The sequence below is a fragment of the Elephantulus edwardii genome, unplaced genomic scaffold (genome assembly GCF_000299155.1).
Source record: "Elephantulus edwardii isolate Elephantulus edwardi_28Jun2011 unplaced genomic scaffold, EleEdw1.0 scaffold00159, whole genome shotgun sequence".
Classification (NCBI taxonomy): domain Eukaryota; kingdom Metazoa; phylum Chordata; class Mammalia; order Macroscelidea; family Macroscelididae; genus Elephantulus; species Elephantulus edwardii.
In genome coordinates, this window is record NW_006399909.1 from 158,849 (window position 1) to 174,398 (window position 15,550).

Consider the following 15,550-nt stretch of genomic DNA (forward strand, 5'->3'; position numbering starts at 1 on the left):
CACATAACAGCAGCAACTTGTATGTGTATGGATATGATCTTGTCACTCACAACATTGTATTTCAATATGGATCTAGAAATATTCTTTTTAACTATGAATATTACCCTATTTCTCTTCACTTGTTCATTTCTTGTGTAGTAGATTATATGATTGTGTAATTCAAAACATCCCATACCAATCCATCTCAGCTCGTCAATGCCTAGTATGTCAATATTTATGTATTTCGTTTCTTCCTTGTCAAAGTCCAGGTTTCCTACATTTCTATTTTTCACATTTCCTCTTCCAATTACTAAAGGCTATTTTCAACTGTTCTTCCTTCTTTTGTTTTTCCCAGTAGGAAGGCTCAACTTCTGACATCATATTTGTTAGTCTAATCTGAGTTTGAAATATTGTACATAGGGCATTCAAGGGCCTGCAGTTTCAAAAGTAGATGGCTAATGCTTCATCCTATTCTGTCTTACCTTGAATGCACAGCTGTAGGACAATATCTGACAAGTGTTTTGCCCAAAAGAACAGAACCAAGTCCCTACATACAGCTAACAGATTCAATATTGGTCCTGCCTCCCCTCTCATTGGATGTAATGTGATCCCATTTCCCCTTCCCACACTGCCGGTATTACCTCTGATCCCTTGTCTATCCCACACCAACACCATTCTCCCCCATTCCCTCCACCCCCAGGTAACCTGGATGCGATATCTCAGGCTTTTGGCCACTTCTGTCTGGTTCTTATTGTACTAATCCATTGTGATGTTGGAGTTCTGCATAGTTCCAGGTGGAGCAAGGGTGACATAGGTGAAAACTGGTGGGGAACACCAGCTCCTGTGGTACATGGGGATCCCCTCAGGTAGGGGATAATGAAGAAAGAAATTCAAGCTGCAATAAAGGCACTGGTTAAAATTTAAAGCCTCAGTCATCAATGCGACATCACTGACATGTTTCAAATGACAGGTGGAGCCATGGAGGTACTTACTATTCTATGCCAGGAAATTTGAAGAACATTTTCTTGGTCGATGGACTGCAAGAGATTCATATTTGCTTCCATCTCCAAAAAAGGAGATCCAACTGAAAGTAGAAGTTATAGTTGTTGTTGTTGTTAAGTGCCGTCGAGTTGCAGGCGACTCATAGTGACCCTATGAAGGAGAGTCCTCAATACTTTGGTGCCTTTCATCTTCCTCATAGGGTTTCTGGAGGCAAGTTATTATGGAAGTGGATGCCACTCCTCCTTCTACAGAAGTTATAAACATATATCATTAACATCCCATACAAACAATACTGCTGAAGATCATTAAAAAACAGAAGAGTATATAGAGAACTTCCAGAAACGCGAACTGAATTTAAGAGAGGCTATGCAGCCATAACCATAGATTGTATCTCAATGTCAAGAAAACAGAGATTTTTACCACAGAACCAATAGGCACCATCATTATGCATGGAGAAGAGATTGAAACTGTCAACAAGTTCATCCTACTTACATCCACAATTAACACCCTTGGTACCAGCATTCAGGAAATCAGGGAACATACTACACTGGGAAACTCTGAAGTTAGGAACTTCTCCAATAATCGAGGAGTAATAACGTCAGTTTGAGGACTAAGGTGCATCTGGTTCAGGCCATGGACTTTCAGATCACTTGCTATGCATCTGAGAGCTTGACAAGCAAGAAGGATGATGGAAGAATTGAAGTATTTGAGATGTTGTATTGGAGCACTGAACATCCCATAGAATATCAAAAGAACAAACAAATATGTCTTGAAGAAGGTGCAGCCAGAGTGATTTTTGGAGGCAAGGATGGAGGGCTTCACCTCACATATTTTGGACATCTTTCTAGGAGTGGCTATTCCTTGAAGAGGGACATTATGCTTGGAAGGGTAGACGATCAACTATAGAGAGGAAGACCGTAGTCCAGGTGTATTGACATGGTGAATGAAAAAAAATGGGCTCTAATATTTCAGGAAATGTGAGGATGGCACAGGATAGGACAGGGTTCAGATCTGCTGTTCATAGGGTTGCTATGAGCCATACTAAACTCTATGGCACCTAACAACAAAAACAACAACAACTAAAATGGTACCAGAATTAGCATTGTTGACCAGGTATATCCTAGCTGGAATAAAAGAAGACCAGAACAATATCTATTTTGTTTTATTTACTATATGAAGACAATTCACTGTGTGAATCATAACAAGTTATGGGTAAGATTAAGAAGAAAGTCAACCCCAGAACACTTAACTATTTTTACGCACAACCTATCCCTAGATAAAGAGACTTTTGTGTGAACACTAGATGCTTTGAGGCTTATCCTTCCTCCATAACTATTCAATTTGAATGCTGAGCAAATTATCTGAGAACCTGAACCCTTTGAAGAAGAATGTGGCATCAGGATTGGAGAAAACTCATCAATAACATTCGTTACATGGATGGCACAACCTCACTTGCTTAAAGTGAGGATTTGAAGTGCTTGCTGCTGAAGGTCAAAGTTTCAGCTTTCAATATGGATTGCATCTCAATATCAAGAAAAAAAATTCTTAGCAATGAATCCATAGGCAATACCTTGATAAGATGGAAAAAAGATTGAAACTGTCAACAATTTCTTACTTGGATCCAAACTTAATCAATTGGTACCAACAGGCAAGAGATCAGGAAAAATAAAACTGGGAAAGTCTGCAGTCAGGGACCTCTCCAAATTATTGAAGAGCAATGAAGTGAGTTTGAGGACTAAGGTGAACCAGATTTTGCCCATAGTCTTTTCAATCTATTACCATGTTTCTGAGATCTGGACTATGTATAAGGATGACAGAAGAATAATTGATTCCTTTCAACTATGGTGTTGGAAAGAATACACATTATTCCATGGACTTCCAAAAGAACAAACAGAGATATCTTGAGGAAAGTAAAACTATAGTCTCCTTATACACAAGCATAAAAAAGCTTCATATTACATATGTTGGGCATGTTTTTAGGAATGGCTATTATTTGGAGAAGGACATCATGCTTTGAAGGGCAGAGGGATGATAAAGGAGACCTTCAACTCAGGTAAACTGACATAGAGACTGCAGCAATTGACTCAATTGTGTCAGAAATTTTGAAGATGCAACAGGATAGGACAGAGTTCTGATATGTTGTTCATAGCATCACTGTAATGCTAGACTCAATAATTCCTAACAATAAAACTAACTACCTTTTATTGTGATTCTTTTTTAGATTATCAGCTGGTTTATAGGCACTAACTAGTTGTTTTCTAGAATTCCTTCATGTATTCCATTTGACACCTCTTCTTTTTGATCTTCACTTGTATTTACCTCATCAATTGTCTGTGTCCTGGCTGTGTCCATTAGCAAGTAGTTTCCTTTAGACTGACTGTTATTCAGAAGCTTTGCCTACTTTCTTTCAAAGGCCAGTTGTTTATGTCTTTCAATCCTCTGTTGCTGCTCTTCTGTTAGGCCTCTATTTGACTCAGGAGCAAACCTTTCAGTTACAGATGTGCTTGTCAGAAATGGATCTAATTTAGTAGCAGTTATGTCATGGTCATTATTTTCTGCTATTTCATCATTATTGTTGACAAAATCTTCATGTATAAGAGGGAGATCAAGTGGAATTCGTTTTAAACAGGTCTGAACTTCCTTTTCATTTCCCAAGTATTCAACTCAGTCAATAAAATCCTCAAATTGCAATTTAGGGAATAACCTTTGTGCCCAGTGTTCCACGTGTCTGATTAGCTTCCTCAAATCTTCAGCCACATGACCTTTACCTTTGAACTTTACATTATCAAACATATACCTTGAGGTTGGAAGCACTCTCTCTGAAATTAATCTCTGAGCATCCAGCTTGGGTAAGCCCCTTTTAACTGTTCTTTTTGGAGCCACAGAAACAGGTGGTCTTCTCTCTAGATGTTTCCTAAGGCTACAAGGCCCTGTAACTCATTCTTTCAAAGTGTTTGCTTAGCAATAAGTTTTTTTATCTTCCTTCCTCTCCTATATTGTATGTATTTATCTATTTATAGCATACAGAGATATGTATGTAGTCTATATTTGAGGAAATATCATCTGATGACTTTATATAATTATGGACATTGTCTTATTCATCTATGCATATCTCCTTTCTCTTAAATTCTTTTTTAAGTAATATTTTGCAGTCCTAAAACTGATGTTCTTGATAGCATCCAATATGGCAAGATATTCTTGATTTATTTTCTAAATTCAGGTGACATATAATCCAATTAATAATTTAACTCTCATGGACATCCTTTCCCTTTCTTCACCTTCCAATTGACTTTTACATGAACAATTGATGGCATTTCCCTATTTCAAGAGCTGACAAATCCTGATAGAGGATATTAAATAGTCTTCCCATCATTTATTTTCACAGATTGAGTAATTTTTTCATTTTATCTGAAAATGTTCATATGTATGTTATTGTTGTTATACTTTAACTCTCAAAGAAACCTTTTTTTAAAAGAACTAGCCAAGTCTTTTTAGTCAGTATTAGTTTAGAAGTCTGTATTAGATTAGTCTATATTTCTAAATAGAAACTCCTTTGAAAATTTGACAAATTCTTTCAAAAAACATTTACAGTGGTGGTGTAGTCCATAGAACTTTGTCCAGCTAAATCAAAGCCTGTACCTCTTTGCTGATTTGAATCTAGCAGTAATTCCATGGAAGAAAGATTGCCAGTCTCCTCCTGTACAATGAATAACCTTTGAAAACCACTAGAGGATAAACTATGACTCTGTTACGAGTCAACAAAAATGGGGTAAAGGACAATTTTAGAAATAAAGATGTTAATCTCCCAAAATCACAGAAAGATGCAAGTTGCTACATTATGACAAAATCACAGATAATTTATAATATTGCATTTTAGGAAATAATAAAAGTTTTCATTTTATGTTTATTTCCTAAGTAAAACAATAGAAGGTAAACTCTGGGGAATACCTAGCAAAGAAATTTGGAGAAGTGTGAAATATACCCTGCCCAATCTTTTCTCTGTGTCACAATTCTACTCTCTTTATGTGCAATGTTTTAATCACTGTGTCGAACCATCTCATTGAAGGTCTTCCTATTTTTTCAGTAACTTTCCACCTTTCTAAGCAAAAATACTTTTCTCCAGGGACTTTCCTCTCATGATAAAGTATCCAAAGTAGGTGATGGGAATTCTCTCCACTTTTGTTCTGACTGTCTTTCTTTAATAACAGACTTAGTTCCTTTGGCAGTCCACGGTATATTCAATATTCTGATTGAATATCACAATTTAAATGTACCAATTTTCCCCTTTCTTCTTTTTCCTCCCACTATCCAACTGTTACATTATAATAAGTTAATGAAACCACAATGAACAGAATAAGGAACACTTTATTTTTAAACGTAATTCCTTCCCCCTTGGCACTTTAATAAGGTCTTTGAGAAGAGAGTTGATCAATTCAAAAGAAATATGATTTCTTGGCAGCTGCTTCCATACATGTGTGTTGTAGACTCAAGGAGATTAATTTTTAAAAAATTTCAAATCTTGGTCCATTTATAATAAAATTGCTTACTGATCCAGCTCAGTAAAAAACTGATTTTGGTTTTCTTGATGTTACAGTATAATCCATACAAAGGTTATGGTCTTTGATTTTCTCCAGAAAGAGTTTCAAGTCCTCTTCACATTTTGCTAGCAAGGTTTACTCATCTTCATAACACTGAATGTTGATGAATCTTTCTTCAATCTTAATATCACATTCTTCTTCTTATAATCAAGTTTCTAAAATTATTTTTCAATATATAGTTTAAATGGTATCGTTGCTGTTTTGTGTCACTGAGTCAACTGAGATGCATAGCAATCCTTCAAACAAACTGAAGATCCCTGTCTAAACGTGTCATCTTCACATCTCTAAAACACTGGAGCCCATTGCTACAGTCACTGTGCCAATCCATCTTGTTGAAGTCTTCTTCCTTTATTATGCTAATTTTGCAATTTTTCAAGCATGATATTTTTCTCCAAAGATTTGTTGTGCCATCAAGTCAAGTACTATATATAAGGACCCTATAAATAACTAATGTGAACACTATGCTGTCCTGTGCTTGCCTTACAGTCTCTGACACTCTCAAACTCATTGTTACCATCACTGTGTCAGCTCACCTGGTTTAGGGTCTTCCTCTTTTTTGCTGCTCCTCTGCTTTCCAAATCATAACGTTCTTCTTCAAAGAATAGCCTCTTCTAGTAACATGCTCAAAGTATATGAGATAAAGCTTCATCATCTTTGCCTCTAAGAAGCATGTTAGCTACACCTGCTCCAAGACTTATCTGTTTGTTATTTTGGTAGTCCAGGGGGAGCCTGGAGGGCATTATACCGAGGTGTAAGAGGAAAATACTGCATAACACTGCTCTTATAAAATAGGAGACATGGGAGAGTTGAGGAGAGAATAAGAAAAAAAGTGGATAGATAATTAGCACTGCATTAGATTACATGAAGGGAAGAACTATCTGAAAGGAGTATATGAGTATTTGATTCATTAAATGTATGGCAACAATCTGGAACCAGAGGATACATTGCAAAAAGGGCTGAGGGAGGGGGTGTGGAGGGAAGAAGAAAATGTATAAAAAGGGAAAAAAGTAAAGCAAACATTTTCAATGTTTACAAAACAAGTAAAAATTTATAAGAAATTCATGGGATACTCAGTACTCCTCTTTAATATCATCACTTAAAGACTTTGATTCTTCTCCTGCCATCCTTAATCATTGTCCAATTTCAAACATACAGCAAGTATGTGACTGAGCAAACCATCACATGGATCAGGAATACCTTAGTCTTTAAACTAGATATTCTGGTTTATTATTACGATGAAGAGGTCTGAGATTGCATATTTTCCTCATGATTTTCATCTTTTTATTTTGCTGGTACCGAGGATAGTGACTATAAATCCAAGCAAGATGAAATTGTTGACAATTTCAAACTCTTATCTATGTACTATGATGTTATTTGTTGGCCCAGTGGTGAATATTTTTCTTTTCTTGGCATTGAGACATAATCCATATTGAAGGCTACAGTCCTTGATCTTCTGCAAGAAGTTCCAAGTGCTCTTCACTTTCAGCAGTCAAGGTTTTGTCATCTCCATGGCACTGGTTTCTGATGAGTCTTTCCGTGAACTTGATGCCACATTTATCCTCATAAAGCTCAGCTTATCAAGTGACTCATTCTGCATGTAGAATAAATAAAAAGGAGAAACGATCAAACTCGGATGCACATTCTGCTTGATTTTTAAGCCATGCAGTGTTGCTTGCTCTATGCAGACAATAGCTCTTGGTGTAAGTATAGGTTTCACATGAGCACTGTTAAGTGTTCTGGGATTCTATTCATCTCAGTATAAGATTTAATATGTCTCAATACACACAGTAAAATGTCTCTGCTAATTCAATAAAATGTAAAAATATTTTCTTCTCGTATTTGTAGATTTCTGCCCCGATCCATCTGTCATCAGCAATGACAAACTTGTAGCCATGGCCTCTTCTAGATCCAACTTGAATTTCTGGCATTTCTCTGTCAATGTACTGTTCCAGTTATTTTTAAAACAATCTTCAGGAAAATTTTGTTTGCATGTGGTATTAATTTTACTGTTTTATGACTTTCACACTATTTTTCGGAACGGGAATAAATAAGCATTTTTTCCTGTCAGTTGGCCAATGAGCTATCTTCTAGATTTTTTGGCACAGCTTGTTTAGCACTTGAAGGAACCAGACTATCTGACCGGCAGGTGTTGTGGTGGGCGGTGTTCAGGCACAAAAACATCCAGAAGCCAGTTGGCTGACTGGCAGGAGATCAAATGTTGTTGCTGTTGTTGTTACGTACTGTCGAGTCACCTGCAACTCATAGCGATCCTATGTCTCTGAAGCCTTGCCTTGTCCTGAGCCAGTCTCACTGACTCTGACACAGCTACCCTCATTACACAGCTAATATATCAATCCATCTTATCCAGGGTCTTCTACTCCTGCACTGTCCATCCACCCTTCTGAGCATGATGTCCTTCTCCAAGGAGCAGTGCCTCCTGGCCATATGCCTAAAATATGTGAGACAGAGCTTCAAAATCTTAGCTTCTAAGCAGAAACTTGGTTTCACCCTCTTCAAGACAGACCTGTTTGTTTACTTTGCTGTCAATGGTGTGTTCAAGATTCTTTTCCAGCACCACAATGCAAAAGCATCAGTTTCTACTAACTTTTGTAGTTAGAAATATATCAAGCATGCAACCAAGATGCATTAATAAGAGTAAGTGGCTAGACTGTGAATGTTGGGAACCAAGAAGAAGGATCAGTAATTAGAAAACATGGACTTCTGCACAGTCTATGATTTATACCTTGCAAATGTCTTTTCCACGAAACATAAAAATCAAGCGAAACACATGATTTCACCTGATGGTGTGTATAGGAATCAGATTGATTACATCTGTGGAAGGAATTGTTGGAGAAATTCAATATCAGCAGTGAAAACTAGGCCAGGTGCTGATTTCAGAACCATCATCTACTCATATGTAAGTTAAAGACTGAGTAGGTATCGTGAAAGGTACATTCCTAATACAAATCTCTCCTCATTTTAGTCTAGAAAATGTCCCTTTGTCCTTTTCAGACAACTGTTTCTTGGTCTTTGCCCAGGTTTAAAAGTTCCTTTTCTAGTGTTTCAGGAATTTTTAAAATAATATTCAGTAAGATTTTACCCTCCTGATATTAATGACATTTTCATTTATTCAGTTTGACTTTTTTGTTTAGTAGCTCACATAGTCTGAAAACTGTTGCATGGTCAGCTATGTATTAGTTCCTACTCCACAATACACAATAACAACAGCAACAGTCTCAAATATGGTTATTTTCTGTTACATGCACTGAGTACCCAGATTCAACCCTTCTTTTTGTTTAATTAAAGAAATGAGCTGAGTAGAGAAGAATAAATAATAAGACAGAAAGACTGACTGTCATGAGACCTTTGGCTTTAGCATGGTCATACTCTGCTGAGAAATTATAAACCTGACATGGGCAGGTTTTCAGTTAATCGTGCAGAAGATGGTCCATCCTTCTCCCACGGAGCAGCTGGTGGCCTAGGACCACGTGCCTTTGGGATGGCAGCACAATTTCTTGTCACTAGGGCACCACAGATCAAACTTTTGTTAAAGCACACAGTGGAGAAGAAATGTGGAGTTACCGGATAAAAGTGAGAGAAAAGAGTTTATTAGGAAAAATAAATCTCATTTGGGAAATAGGACTCTTTCAGAAACAGAGTTGGCAAAAAGCACTTCACCAAATACAGCATCTCTTATAATAGTTGACTGGCTCCATAATTTGATGTGCTTCCAGGCTTGAGGTCGCACCTATAGGATGGCATAGAGAGCAGTTCTAGTGACAGTTCTAGTTCTAGGTGGAGTCTGGTTCCTTTCTCCCATCATCACTCACGTGCCTGAAACCCTAATTAGGTTGCTTCCAGGAGACTGGACAGCCTTTATTGCGCATGACAAAAATGGAGCTCCATTGCTCCATTCTTCCTCTATCTCTAACTGATTCTGTCTTTAACATTCCCTCTGAGATATAGTCCTTTAGGGTTTTGGATAATGACCACTCTAGTTGCTTCATGCTGGAATTGGAAAATGTCCTGCCTATAGGGCTCCATGTCTGTCCATGGCCCTACTTGTGTGGGTTCTCAGATGTTGAGACTATTTTTTCAAGCATGTTGAGAGGCATGGGGTTAGGACACAAGGTTTGAATAAAATGGTAATTTTATAGAGCCATCTACATGACATAGGAAGTCTGAAGACTGGAAAACACAAGCTTTATCAATACATGGAACAGGATTCAAGAGGTGATAGCAGGCAAGTTGTTATGACTGGCACTTTAAAGAAGTACAACTATACCACGAGGCTTAATTCTATATTCTAGATTTAAGAACAAAAAGACTAAGAAAGATAGATATAGCTTTCCTGGTAGACATTAGAGGCTCAGCTTGTTAGCTTTTTAGAAGTGTTTCTAATTAGCATAGACACAGCATTCCTCTAGGAAGATGTGGAGTCCTCCTTTTTCAGTAGTTGTAAATTTTCACTTTCTTGGGTGTGAGCTGCTACCAGGTCCATTTGGTTAATATTCTTTTCTGGCATCAAGACCAGAGTTTGATCTAAGTCTTTTTGTTGAGCCAACCATTTGTTCTGATTATTAAAACATGAGGTGTGGTGTTAAGTGTTTGTTGTTCAAATGGCTTTCCCAGCTATTCATGAACTTTTCATTTAGTATTAAGGAGATAGGATTAGGGTAAGATACAAACCCTGCCCTACTAGAGGCTGACATAAGCTCATGGAAGCTTAGTGTTCACACTGTTTTGGGACACTTAAACACTTGGGACACAGTATCTAGCTGTCCTACAAATGATGGTCTTCAAGACTGTGGCCCAGCACAACACTGACCTGCACCACCCACAGCCATGTAAGTCATTTCCCTGATGCATATTGGTTACTATGAGACCTTCCAGAGAATCACAGAACCCAGAGGACTTAAAGGAGTGGGAGAACTAAATTGAGGAGGAGCAGCTGACACCGGAAATCATGGAGTGGTACAGAAAACCAAATATTTGGGACACTGTTGACTTCTTTTAGTAACCAGTCTACTACTAATCTTAGCAGAACAGACTAGATACATGAAGCTTAGCTCAAGGCGCTGACAAAGGCCTCAAAAGAGTGGATCCCGTATCAATTAAAATTAAACATCTTTACTAACTACATGTAGAGTCACCAAAGTAAGGCTCTTAGTATGTGATATTGATGGTGCAAGTAAGAGCCACTATAGGGCTTAGGCCTTTTTGTCTCTTGTCTCTCTTGCTAGAAGGTCTTGGAGACTCTTCCACTGTGCTTTTTTGGAACCACATAGCAATCTCATGCCAAACACCCAACCTGATTACACTGGGCGCTTTACCTTTATGGAGCTTTTTGGCTGATACATCTGATTTGTCCTTGCTAGGCACTTAGATTCATAATGTTTTTGTTTCTCAGTTGACAGGTTTACATTCAGGCCTTTTGAGGTGACCTGATGTGGCAACTTCCCAAAGGCCTTGTATAACCAAGGCTAATATTTGGCTTTTTTATAGTCCCTTCTTGCCTGACACCTTTATGTTTCTGTTGTTAAAGACAGTGGTTGCAACTGCCAAAGAGTTGCTTCAGATTGGTTTGGAATCCTCCTGTTACTTTAGCAATTTCTTGGTAACGTTTAGAGCAAAGTTAGGAATAGAATGGACATTGATGACAATAGCAACATTATGGGATTTCAGGTTCAAATTTGATTACCTCTGAATTGCTTCAGTAATCCTACTTCTAAATTCTGAGGAGTTATACTCTTTTCCCTGAATTACCTCGGTTACCTTAGTAAAGTTCACAGATTTAACCTACATAGCTTCCATTCCTTCCAGTTAAACAATACTCATGATCATGTGGTTTCCTTGTGTTTTTCTTGACTGGCCTCACTGCTAATGTCAACCTGGATCTTGTGATGAAATCATGGAGTCCTCTGAGGACAGATTAGTTTACAAGACATAAAGGTGTTTGTATGTCTGCCTTACTAAGAGAAACTGGAGCTGTGCTAGGGCATATCTGAGTATAAAAAGCTGGGTGGTGGGTAGATATATGTATTAACTCACAGTGCTGAGTGACAGGGAAACGGGCATTGCCAGCTCATACCCAGTCTCACTAGACAATACCATGAAGATGATGTCAGGGTCTATTATTATGTAGGAATGAACTTAGTGTCCAAGCTGGTGTCACTACCTCTGAGGCATTTTATTTTTTAATAGTTTGGGGGTGAAATGAGAAATAGAAAATGTTAGCCCATAACCAGTCTGGAGAACAGACAGAACTAAGGAAGGCTTTGAATGCAAATCCTGATGTGCATCTCACTGACTTATCTCTTGGACTGTAAGGCCCTTAATACTATCCTAACACTAAAGCGGGGTTTTGTTTGTTTGTTTGTTTTCTTTTTTTTTCTATAATTATATTTTATTAATTTTCATAAACATTTACAGAGATTTTGGGCTTCCACTCATTCATTGTTGCACTATTCTCTGTACCCTCCTCCCAGTTTGTTTTTGTCCAAATGCCACAGTGCTTGTCAAAGCCAGTTCTGATTACTCTTCTTTGTCAGTGTATCCTTTGCTATTCCCTATCACTCCTCCCTGAGAGAGACTTCACCCTGAGTCATAAGGAAAAGGGCACGGCGTATTCTCTTAGCTACTTCCTGCTGAAAAGGGACGCTGTGGGTTTCAGGGTGATGATCTTCTCTCACTACTCTAAAGGGCCCCTTTGGCAGTAGGAAACACATAGACTATTATGGAGATTAATTTTGGAATTCAGATGCACTCTTATTGATTGTGCTGGCTGTACATGTACATATCCTTGAAGATGTATCATGGGGGTGTTGCAACCTAGAAGACACAAATTTGACTAACAAGTTATAAGTACATGAGTCCAAAAATTATGGAAAAGTAAAAGAAAAGATTCTTTCATTGTTTTACAAACCCTCCCCCAGGTCCCCTCCACCATGTAGCCCTCGCTCTAGTCTCCTGTGATGACAGAAATACCCAGTTACATCTCTCTTTTAAACGGTTCTCTCCCTCCTCTGTTTCAGTGCAGTACACACTATTGAACCCATCTTACTCAGTCTCTCCCCAGCCCCAAGGACAGTCCCATTCTACAACAGTGACATCATGTAATATTTGTCCTTTTGTGACTGGAATATTTCACTCAGCATAATGTTCTCCAGAGTCAACCATTTTGAATAATATTGCATGAGTTCCTTGTTTTTTAATGCAGCATAGTATTCCATTGTGCGAATATACCACAGCTTCTCTAGCCATTCGTTTGTTGATGGGCACTTAGGTTGTTTCCAACTCCTTGCTATTGTGAACAAAGCTGAAATAAACATGGGTGTGCATATATCTGCTTGGATGTCAGCTATGGTCTCTTCAGGGTATATTCCCAGTAGTGGAATTGCTGGGTCAAATGGTATCTCTATTTGCAACTTTTTGAGAAAGCGCCATACTGCTTTCCACAGGGGTTGCACCATTTTACACTCCCACCAACAGTGAATCAGGGTTCCAGTTTCTCCACAACCTCGCCAGCATTTGTTGCTTGCTGTTCTGTTAAATTTTGCTATTTTGACTGGGGTGAAATGATATCTCATAGTTGTTTTAATTTGCATCTCTCTTAGGGCTAGGGATTTTGAGCATTTCTTCATGTGTTTGTTAGCCATCTGAATGTCGTCTTCGGTGAAGTGCCTGTTCATATCCTGTGCCCATTTTTCTATTGGATTATTTACCTTTATCTTGTTGTGGTACTCAAGTATTTCATAAATTCTGGATATAAGTCCCTTATCTGATATGTTATTACCGAATACTTTTTCCCAGTCAGTGGCTTCCCTTTTTACCCTACTGGAGAAGTTTTTGGATGTGCATAGGGATTTGAGTCTTAGAAGGTCCCATTCATCTATGTTATCTTCTCCTGGTTGTAGCTTTTCCAGGATACTGGGAAGACTGTTTATGTTGTGGATTAGGACTTCTAGTGTTGTTCCTAGCTTTTCTGTAATGAATTTTATAGTCCTTGGTTTTAGTCCTAGGTCCATGATCCACCTTGAGTTGGTTTTTGTGTATGGAGTGAGGTGTGGGTCTTGCTTGAGTCTTTTGCAGATATTTTTCCAATTTTGCCAACACCATTTGTTAAAAAGGCTGTCGTTCCCCCACTTCACTGATTTCATCTCCTTGTCAAAGATCAGTTGACCATAGATAGATGGGTTGATCTCTGGATTCTCAATTCGATTCCATTGATCTATGTGTCTGTCATTGTACCAGTACCATGCTGTCTTGACCACTACGGCAGTGTAGTAGGATACTAAAGCGGTTTTATTCCTAGGGAGGTTGCTCCATCACTGAAGGCTTCAGAGAGCCTCTCCCTGGCTCACAGGCAATCTCAGGGATGACATTTATGTACGACTTCTATAAAAATACCTTCCTAAATCATTCCTTCAGACTTGGTTTCCAGTCTTAGCATTTTACAAACATCTACTGCAGTCTCTGGCTCTGTACTATTTTAGAACCAAAAACCCAGCCAAGTTTTACTCTGGCAGCTGCTAAGCACTGGGCCAATATAAAAAATTCTCATGCCAACCCAGAGCCCTCCATCCTCACAAAATTCTATGCTACAATTCCCAATTTCTACTTCATCTGCCTTAATGGCTCTTAAAGTTGAGCATCCCCAAATCTGAACACTGAATCAACATATTTTCTTCTGATTCTTATTCTTTAATGTGCTGTTGTGTTGGTTGTTATATGTTGTCAAGTTGCCTACAACTAACTAATAGTGACCCTATATACAACAGCTCTGAACTCTTCCCTGTCCTGGGCCAGTCTCAGTTAATCTACTTTAAGCATGCTCTATTGTACATAGGGTTTTCTAAGGTCTGTTATATTTCGGAAGCAGATGGCCAACCCTTCTTCCTAGTCCATCTTAATTTGGATGTATAATATCACATTCCATTATTTACTTACATTTTGACTGAGCATATCTAGTGATAATCTTTGATTTCTTACAGTACCCTGACAATGAACACACAAGAACACACACAAGAACCTAAATGATAAATTTAGTAAACTTGGTATCCACTGGGAAAAGAATAGTTAAATTAGTGCCATTAGATCCACTACATACAAAAACATATCTATAGGGAGTAGAAAATATTTGGTTGGAGGAAATAAACGGTATATGTTTTTATAATTCATTCTGCTAAATTAGTAGCAAACCAGTTATAAGAAGTGTAAAGTTAATACTGTCCAAATTGTTTAACTTATTATAAGTCCATGATTTCTGGCATCAACAGATCCTCCTTTCTTCAGTTCAGTAGCTTTTTTATGTACCTTGAGTATGGCGATTTGCTAGAAGGTCTCCCATACATTCAGACCCATCAGGGAAATGACTCATGTGACCGTAGATACGCAGGGTGGTTTTGCAGAAAATGGTGAGCAAGGAACCAAGTTCTTATAGACTGTCAGCTGTGGCAGAGCTGGATGGCAGCTATGAGTGATGCAGGCTAGTGGTGTGGAGTCCAGTGAACAATGGGGCCAGGCTAGATGCAGCAGAAGGCTGTGTCCCTGATGAAAGAGAGTTCCACAAGAGAAAGCATCTAGCTCTAAAGTTCCATGAACCTATATAAGCCTCTAAAGTGGGTGTCAGTTGAATTTTTGACCATGAGTGGAGGCCTGCTAAACGATATGTCTTTAAGAATCCCATAGTGAGAGGCTGGGTCTGCAGGCTGGCCTGGAGCCTCCACTCTAGGAGTTGGCTTCTAGCGACTTGATATTCTTTAAATGATACAGCAACATTTGTCCATTTTCTGTACTGAATAACTTAGTATTGCCATGATGCTGAACACTGTGTCATAGTCCTGTCAATTACCATGATGTTTATCCATCAAATACAATATTTGGAGGAGCTTCTAGATTGATTCAGGTTGGAAAGTAGGAGTGGTAACCACTTCCTAAACGAGATGCCTCTGGAAACTCTAGAACCTCTA

The 15,550-nt window shown here is 38.4% G+C and overlaps 1 pseudogene; it reads right to left on the minus strand.

Moving 5' to 3' along the window:
• Positions 1 to 3,228: 3,228 nt before the first annotated feature.
• Positions 3,229 to 14,958, minus strand: LOC102859477 (annotated as a pseudogene).
• Positions 14,959 to 15,550: the final 592 nt, after the last annotated feature.